This window comes from Myotis myotis, unplaced genomic scaffold, assembly GCF_014108235.1.
Source record: "Myotis myotis isolate mMyoMyo1 unplaced genomic scaffold, mMyoMyo1.p scaffold_m19_p_3, whole genome shotgun sequence".
Lineage (NCBI taxonomy): Eukaryota > Metazoa > Chordata > Mammalia > Chiroptera > Vespertilionidae > Myotis > Myotis myotis.
Genome location: NW_023416335.1, coordinates 88,522,716 through 88,532,020, shown reverse-complemented (window position 1 = coordinate 88,532,020; position 9,305 = coordinate 88,522,716). Strand labels below are relative to the sequence as shown.

At 42.6% G+C, this 9,305-nt stretch overlaps 1 pseudogene; it reads left to right on the top strand.

The window, feature by feature from the left end:
• Positions 1-7,402: 7,402 nt before the first annotated feature.
• On the top strand, positions 7,403-8,658 carry LOC118649835 (annotated as a pseudogene).
• The last annotated feature ends 647 nt before the right edge of the window (positions 8,659-9,305 follow it).

Sequence of the window (9,305 nt, the reverse complement as noted above, 5' to 3'; positions counted from 1 at the left end):
CTCCATTAAAGGGAGCTCAAATTGTATGGCTCAGAGTCATTTGCAAAACTGCCCTGCATATCTTCAACTTGTTAATAAATAATTTTGGTTCTCAGAGGAATCACCCTGCTTTCTTGGGAGAGTCACACCACTTCTTTTGGGCTAGTAACCTCAGCTCCAGGTCCCTTAGATCAGTAACCCCCATTTAGTTGAGATAATAAAATTGTTTTCTTAATTAGTGTCTTTAACCCTAGGAAATAAAGAAATGATGAAATAGATAAAATCTATTGTATTCATATTCCTGTGTTAAGTTCAGGAACAATCTTTATATATTTGAAGTGTAAAATTTAAAAGAAATTCACCATATTATTTAATTAACATACTCCTACCCCTAGGACCTTTGCACTTGCTACTCTTTTGCCTGAAAATTTCTTACTCTCAAGAGCTTCATGCCTTGCTTTACTAAATCCTCAAGTCTTTACTCAAATGTAAATGTATCAATAAAACTCCCTTTGATCACTTTCTAAAAATGTTATACTTCACCCCTCCATAATCTGCTTTATTTTCTTCACAGCACTAGCCACCATTTGACATACTCTTTATTCTAATTGTTGATTTGCCCCCACTGATTGTATCACCAGGTACTGTTCTAGGTGCTGGGGATGTAGTAGTAAATAAAACAGACTTGCTTTTCAGGGGGAAAATGCCTCTATGAGCTGTTTGGGGTTGGAATGAACCCATAAGTGTATAGTTGAGTAACAAAAATAGCTGAAAGATCTTCTCAGGCCTGATAGAAATGAAGAGTACAAAATTGTCTAAAAGGATTTCAAGCATCTTAACACAAATTATTTTATTAATTTATATTAAGTTAATAAAAGTTTACTTGTATTTAAAGTTTACTTATATTAAGTTTAATAAAAGATATCTTAATCTTAAAAATATATTCAGGGTTTTGGTCAAGATGGCAGAGTATGTGAACACTGTATTCACTTCCGCTCATGAACACACCAAAATTACAACTAAATTGTAGAACATTCAAGCTGTAGAACCATCAGAAAACTAGGTGAACAGATGTCCTGTAGCTAAAGATATAAAGAATAAGCCACATTGAGACTGGTAAGAGGAGTGGAGACACAAAACAGACTGGCCCAGCCATGGGCAAACTACGGCCCACGGGCCGCATCCGGCCCTTTTGAAATGAATAAAACTAAAAAAAAAAAGACCGTACCCTTTTATGTAATGATGTTTACTTTGAATTTATATTAGTTCACACAAACACTCCATCCATGCTTTTGTTCTGGCCCTCCGGTCCAGTTTAAGAACCCATTGTGGCCCTCGAGTCAAAAAGTTTGCCCACCCTTGGACTGGCCCCACATTCATATGTGGCAGTTGAGATTCCAGAGGGATATCTTAGCTACAGAGGTCCCACTGGAGAATGAGGGGTCTCAGACTCATGTTGGGCTCCCCAACCCAGAACAGAAGTGCCAGGAACAGAAGCCCGTATAACATCTGGCTATAAAAATCAGCAAAGATTCCTTCATCCTTCTCAGTGAGAAGAAAGGCTACCAGGCACCCTCTTAAATGGTCAGCACACAAACACTTGTTTGTAGGCACTCACCATGGGCTCTAGTGGAGGGTCTGTAGCTGGAGGGGTGCCAGAGACATACAGAGAGAAACTGAGTTGTGTGGTTTTGGTCCAAGGGGTAAAGGGATGGCCATCATTGTCGCTGTGTTGAACTTTCCTGCTGCATAGCCAAGAGGAACCATCTCAGCAGGCCAAATGCAGGTTCAAATCTGAGCTCCACTAGCTCCACCTTGACAACTCCAACCCAACTGGCCCACAGCCCGAGGCTCTTTCAGAGGCAATCATCCTAGGCCTGCATTGAAGTTTTTCTTTAAAAAATGTGTGAGTGTCCTAACTGGTTTGGCTCAGTAGATAGAGAGTCGGCCTGTGGACTGAAGGGTTCCAGGCTCCATTTTGGTCAAGGGCATGTACATTGGTTGTGGGCTTGATCTTCAGTAGGAGGCATGCAGGAGGCAGCTGATCAGTGTTTCTCTCTCATTGATGTTTCTAACTCAATTCCCCTCCCTTCTTCTCTGTAAAAAATCAATAATATATTAAAGAAAAATAAAATAAAAAATTTGTCAGTAACTTTGGTCAAGCTGGGGGTGCTTGAGAGTTGCAGGAAGAGGCTGAATTGGGTGGCTTTGGGGCGGGCATTGGGTATTGTTCCTGTGTTTAGCCCTCTTCCAGGAAGGCTAACAGGGTACCATCTTTCCTTTGTTGAAACCTACCTCCACTGGTCAACTCTGAGCCTTCATTAGCCTGGTGAACTCCACTCTCTCTATCTTTATGACTCCACTCTACTCAACTCACCAATGGCCCAAGGCTCTTTTGATGGCAACAAAGCTGGGCCTGCCTTTCAGTCTTTCCTAAAAACACTGGGTCCACTTCGAGGGTGCCAGAGAAATTCATAAAGAAACTGAATTGTGTGACTTCAGGGTGATGGCTGCGATTGTCACTGTGTTGAGCTTTCTCCAACACAGCCAAGCCAGATTCTGCATTAGCATGGTTACCTCCATTAGCTCCATCTGACAACTCCCTGAGACCTTGCCTTATATAACTTTGATTTGGACTGGACTGAGACTCTTTAAGTGGTTGAGTCTTACTGGCAGTCAGAAGGAGGCAGTGGGTATCCAGGTACCTTGGCCTTTTGCTGACCAGCCCCAAGCCCAGTACTGGTGGAAACTGGCTGCAGTTCTCAGCACAGTGCCTCCCATGCATCCAGGCCCAACACAGGCAGCTATCAAATGAATTGCTTTCTAGCTCTTAACAGATAGCCCCAGGCAGGTCACAGCAAGCCTATGATATTGATTTGCACCAGAATCCCTGCCAAGAGGCAACAGAACCAACAAACCTGGTACTGGGTTCAGACCACAATAGGACACCAGCCAATTAGCTCCACAAGCAGCAAACCAAATGAGAGGTCTCCACAGGCACCAGAAACTGCTGGGGCAAATCCCACTCCATGGGGTCGGCCCCTGCATAGCACCTTGTACCCTTTAGACATGGTCAAGTTTCATAGCCAGTATGCTGAGCATCAATCCCACCCACTAATGTGCTAACAGCAATCAAGGATCAACTACAACAGGAGGGTCAACACGACCCACACAAGAGACACTCCTGGAGCAACAGGTCAGGTGATGAGGAAGACTGCAGCTGGGCCCCACAGGACACCTACTACATAAAGCCAAACTGCCAAGACTAGGAAGTATAGCAGATCTACATAATCCATAGAAACAAACACAGAGAGGCAGTCATAATGGGGTGACAAAGAAACATGTCCTAAATGAAAGGACAAAAGAAATATCCAGCAAAAGATCTAAATGAAATAAAGTCAAGCAAGCTACCAGAGTTCAAAGCACTTATTATAAGGATGCTCAAGGAGCTTAGTGAAAACATCAACAAAGAGATAGTAAGCATAAAAAAGGACATAAAAACCATAAGAACCAAGAAAGAATACAATAACTGAAATGAAGAATACATTAGATGGAATCAACAGCAGATTAGATGAAGCAGAGGACTGAATGAGTAATTTATAAGAGAAGGTAGCAAAAAATACCCATTCAGAACAGCAAAAAGGAAAAAAGTTCCAAAAAACTGAGAATAGTTTAAGGACATCAGGGACAACACCAAGCATAATAAGATTCTCATCATAAGGGTACAAGAAGGAGAAGACAGAGAGCAAGGGATTGAGAAAATATTTCAAGAAATAATGACTGAAAATTTTCCTAACCTGGTGAAGAAAATAGACAGTCTAGGAAGTGCTGAGAATCCCAAACAAGATGAACCCGAAGAGGCCCACACCAAGACACATCATAATTAAAATGCTAAAAATTAAAGACAAAGAGAGAATCTGAAAAGCAGTTAGTTATCTAAAAAGGAGCTCCCATAAGGCTGTCAGCAGAAACATTTTAGGCCTGAAATATTCGAAGTCATGTAAAGCAAAGACCTACAACCAAGACTATTCTACCCAACAAAGCTATGTTAAAATTAAAGGAAAAATAAAGAAAGAGCTTCCCATACAAGAAAAAAACCTAAGGAGTTCAAGACCACCAAACCAGTATTATAAAAAATGTTAAAGGGACTTCTTTAAGAAGAAGGGGGGTAAAGGAAACATAAATATGAATAATAAATATGTGGCAATTACTGCTTACCTATTAAGAATCACTGTAATTGTAAATGACTTAACTGCCCCAATCAAAAGTCATAGAGTAGCTGAATAACATGATAAGAAAACAAGACTCATATATATGCTGTCTACAAGAGACCCACTTCAGCTTAAGACACACACGGACTGAAAGTAAAAGAACAGAAAAAGGTATTTTATGCAAATGCAAAAACTTAAAAAAGCTGGGGTAGCAATACTTATATCAGAAAATAATAGAATTTATAACCAAGGCTATAAGAGACAAAGAAGAACATTACATAATGATAAAGGAATCAATCCAAAAGAGGATGTATCATTTGTAAACATTTATGCACCCAACATAGGAACACCTAAGTACAGGGTGGGGCAAAAGTAAGTTTACAGTTGTTTGTATGGAAAATAATGGCAATGATTAATAATGCAAGAATAAACTCTGTGTTTGGTATACTCACAATTGTAAACCTAATTTTGTCCCACCCTGTATATAAAGCAAATACTGATGGACATAAAGAGAGAGACTGACAGTAATACAGTCATAGTAGGAGACTTTAACACCTCATTGACATCAATGGATAGATCTTCCAGATAGAAAATCAAGAAGGAAACAGTAGCCTTAAATGACACACTAGATCAGATGGATATAATTAATATTATTAGAACATTTCACCCCAAAGCATCAGAATATACATTCTTTTCAAGAGAACATTGAATATTTTCCAGGATAGACCACCTGTTAGACCACAAAACAAGTCTCATGACTAAATAACATGATACTAACTAAACCATTACTGGGTAAACAATGAGATCAAGGAAGAAATTAAAAGATAGCTGAGACAAATGAAAATGAAAACACAACAATCCCAAATATATGGATCACAACAAAAGCAGACCTAAGAGGAAAATTCAGAGCAATGCAAGTCTACCTTAATAAACAAGAAAAACCTCAAATAAACGATCTAACCTTATACCTAAAGGAACTAGAAAAATAACAACAAACAAAGCTCAGAGTGGGTAGAAGGAAGGAAAAAATAAATATCAGAGCAGAAATAAATAGAGTAAACAAAACAATACAAAAAAATCAATGAAACCAAGACTGGTTCTTTAAAAAAAATAAAATTGATAAATCCTTAACCGCTGGGGTCCAACCCCAGCAGGTCCAGGGGTCCCCAAAGGTGTGGACGGAGTCGGAGAAGAAGGAATGACATGGAGACAGCGTTCAGTTGATCAGCAGCCTAGCCAGGATCTCTAGTCAGGATCTCCAGCCAAGTTCTGGTCTGGATCTCCAGCGAAGTTCTGGTTAGGATCTCCGGCAAAGTTCTGTGTCCATGTTCTCTTGCTAGGTTCTCCAGCCAGGTTCTCCAGGTTCTCCAGCCAGGTTCTCCAGGTTCTCCACCAGGTTCTGTAGCCATGTTCCCTCGCTAGGTTCTCCAGCCGGGTTCTGTCCAGGTTCTCCAGCCAGGTTCAGTCACCAGGTTCTAGTCAGGTTCTCTTGCCATGTTCTATCTAGGTTCTGTAGCCAGGTTCTGTCTCTAGGTTCTGTGGCCAGTTTCTGTCCAGGATCTTTTGCCATGTTCTCTTGCTAGGTTCTGTCTCTAGGTTCTCTCTCCAGTTTCTGTCCAGGATCTTTGGCCATGTTCTCTCCAGCGAAGTTCTTCTGGCTCTAGGTTCTGTGTAGATTCTGTGTCTAGGTTTTGTGTCCTGTTGCCTTGTTACATCTGTATTTATACCAGTTGACTCCAATCCTATCAATTTCTATTCCAAATGTTAGGGCGTTTCTTATCTCCATTCCAGGGAGTAAAGATTATGTAGCTTAAGCATGATTGTTCGTAGTTAAAGTGATTAATTACCCGCCTGGCACTTAGTTAAGGGGTTTTATTCCCTCCCTAACTTCAGGGGAAAATCCCTACCTGGGGAAACAACCTTTCTCAGAGAGGTGACCTTGGTTAAAACACATAGTGCCAAGAAGGTGAGCAAACATATTAAAAACAGTATGCCATATATGCCAGGTCCCTTGAAACAGCAAGGATGGACCGGCTCCCGGCACTTAACCAGACTCATCAATGAAAAAAGAGAGAGGACACAAATATATAAAATCAGAATAAGAAAGGAGAAGTGTAAACTGACAGCACATAAATACAAAGAATTATAAGAAAATACTCTGAACAACTCATGCCAATAAATTGGATAATCTGGAAGAAGTGGATAAATCCTAGACACACACAATCTTCCCAGACTGAATCAAGAAGAAATAGAAAACCGAAAAGACTGATTACTACCAACAAAATTGAATCAGTAATCAAAAAATTCCTAACAAACAAAAGTCCCAGATGTATGAATGGCTTTACAGCTGAATTCTACCAAACATTCAAAGAAGAATTAGCATCTCTCCTTCTCAAACTATTTCAAAAAATTCAAGAAGAGGGAAGGTTCCTAAGATCATTTTCGAAGGCCAGCATTACTCTGATTCCAAAACCAGGCAAAGACATTACAAAATAAAAGTTATAGGCCAATATCCCGGAAGCACAGAGATGCAAAACTCCTTAACAAAATATTAGCAAACTGAATTCAGCAATACATTAAAAGTATTATAAACCATAATTAGATGGATTTATTTCTAGGATGCAATTCTGCTGGCCAAACTCTGGTGCTGCCACAGCTCCCGCACTGCCGGCCTAGCCCTTTGGTTCTAGCCTATGGATGGTCACTCATCCCCACAGGCTCTGCTGCCCACATTGTGGCTGGACTGGGCAGATAGCACAGGACCTGGTAGGAAGAGCCACTGCCCTACCCACTAACTGACATAGGCAGGGACAGATGGATCACAGATTTTATTTTGTTTGGGATCAGACCTGAGCCTACAAACTCCAGCCCAAAGGGCCCAAGACCCAGTAAGCAGGCCCCACTGATCTTCAGCCCTGGATTGGGTGGGCTCCTGGCACCCACCTATATCCTCCCTCCTGCCCATTAGCAAGTGTGCACTGAGTGCCACTTTGCTACAGTTTATTTCCAATAAAAGTTTCTGTGACTTTATTTAAAAAAAAAAGAAAAGAAAAAGAAAGAAAAGACAGGCTAGGCAGCAGCAATAGATGAGGAAGTACCATCCTTGTTTCCCTCTTACAAGTGAAGAAACCAAGACTCAAAGAGGTCAAGCCACTTGCCTTGCATCACAAAGGAGCAGAGCCAGAAGTTATACCAGATCTGGAGACTGGAAAATGGCTACTTGGGATGAAAACACTGTCAGCCGCAGGGCCAAGGTGGCTCCTGCCAAGAGGACGAGCAAGTTCCTAAAGCATTTCATTGTTGTTGGGGATGACTACTATGCCTGAAATGTCAACCACAAGAAATGGGAGAATGAAGAAGAGGAGGAGGAGCAGGAGGAGCAGCCACCACCAACACTGGTCCTGGTCAAGGAAGGCACAGCTGCTGACCCAACTTCAGTCCCTGTCTCTACACGCAGGAGTCCCCTAGACTTCAGGACCACATTGAGGAAGCTCTTCAACTCCCACAGGTTTCAGGTCATCATCACTTTCCTGGTCATTCTGAATGCCTTCCTGGTGCTGGCCCAGCTCATTCTGTACCTGAATATCATTCAACCTGACAAGAATAACTATGTCCCCAGGGTATCCTATATAATAAAGAGGGAATATGCTAATTGACTGCCATGCCCTCAAAGATGGCGGAGCCCACAGCCACAAGATGGTGGCACCCAGTCCCCTCAGCCTCGCCAGAGTGGCAGGCATGCAGCACAGCCTGGCCTGCTCCCAGGCAGGTCCGGCCACTCTGCGAGCCTGCCTCCAGAGTCCCCCAGTCTCCTCAGACCCCCAGCCACCCAGGGCTGGCCCAGGGTGCAGGCAAGCCTCGGATGGTGGCTTCCCAGCAGCCCAGGGCCACCCAAGGCTCAGGTAACCAGAGCCGGCTGAGGCTTGCGTTGTTGGCAGTGGCAGCAGCAGAGGTGTGATGGGGGCTGGGTCACCTCCCGCCCCTGAGGGCTCCCAGACTGTGAGAGGGGGCAGGCTGGGCTGAGGGACTCCCCCTCCAGTGCATGAATTTTCATGCACTAGGCCTCTAGTTACACTATACGAGCATTGCTATCCTGACCTTCTTTATGATGGTGGTTTTCTTTAAAATATTTATTTTCTGCTTGGAGTTCTTCCATTACAAGTTTGAAATCGTAGGCTCCATCATCATCATGGTTTCTTTCCTCCTCAACATTATCTTCCTGTTCTGAGTTTGAGGCTCTTGGCCTGCTGATTTTGCTGTGGCTGTGGCGGGTGGCCTTGATAATCAATGGAATACTGATCTTGGTTAAGACATGCTCAGAGTGACAACTGTTAAGGTTAAAATAGACAAATACACAATTGGCTACTAAGATCCAACACCTTGATTCAGCTGATCTGAGAAGAAACAAGGAATTGAAAGACATAAAAAGCTATTGAGACAGCATGGGCTTCACGGGGAGGTGAATTAGAGGTGTACCTGCTCCACTTTAAAGAGAAGACCCTGCCTCATGGACTTGTGCCTGTGAATGAGAATGACAACTGCCTCTCCTGGGGCTGTTTGCAGGACAGGTTTGGTTTGATGTCTTTGCCTCTTTCCCACTCAGCTTGGATTCTGCATGGGCACAGTCTTTCTTGGTGTGACTGATAGATTGCCATCTCATTTCACCTGCATGTATCATGAATGTATCATAAGCTATTTAGTCATATTGAACACTTTATTCTTGCTTGAAAATGTACAATTACTAGTTGTATATAAAATTTAATCTAATTGAAAAGAAAGGATAAAATTATATGATCATATCAATAAATGCAAAAATACATTTGACAACATTCAGCAACCATCTTACCTAATAATAAACAAACATGTAAATTGACCGTCCCTCCGCTACACTCACCACCCAATCAGGAGAATATGCAAATTAACCCAACAAAGATGGCGGTTAATTTGCATATATAGGCGCCCAGCGGCCTGGGTCCTGGGAACATCATCAGGCACCCAGGTCACTCTGAGGTAGGCCACGTAGGGCCCTGAGAGCCTAGGAAGGGCCTGAGCCAGGGGGCTCCTGGGCAGGGCCTGAGATTGCGATCAGAGCTGAGGGGGCCCCTGCCCAGGCCT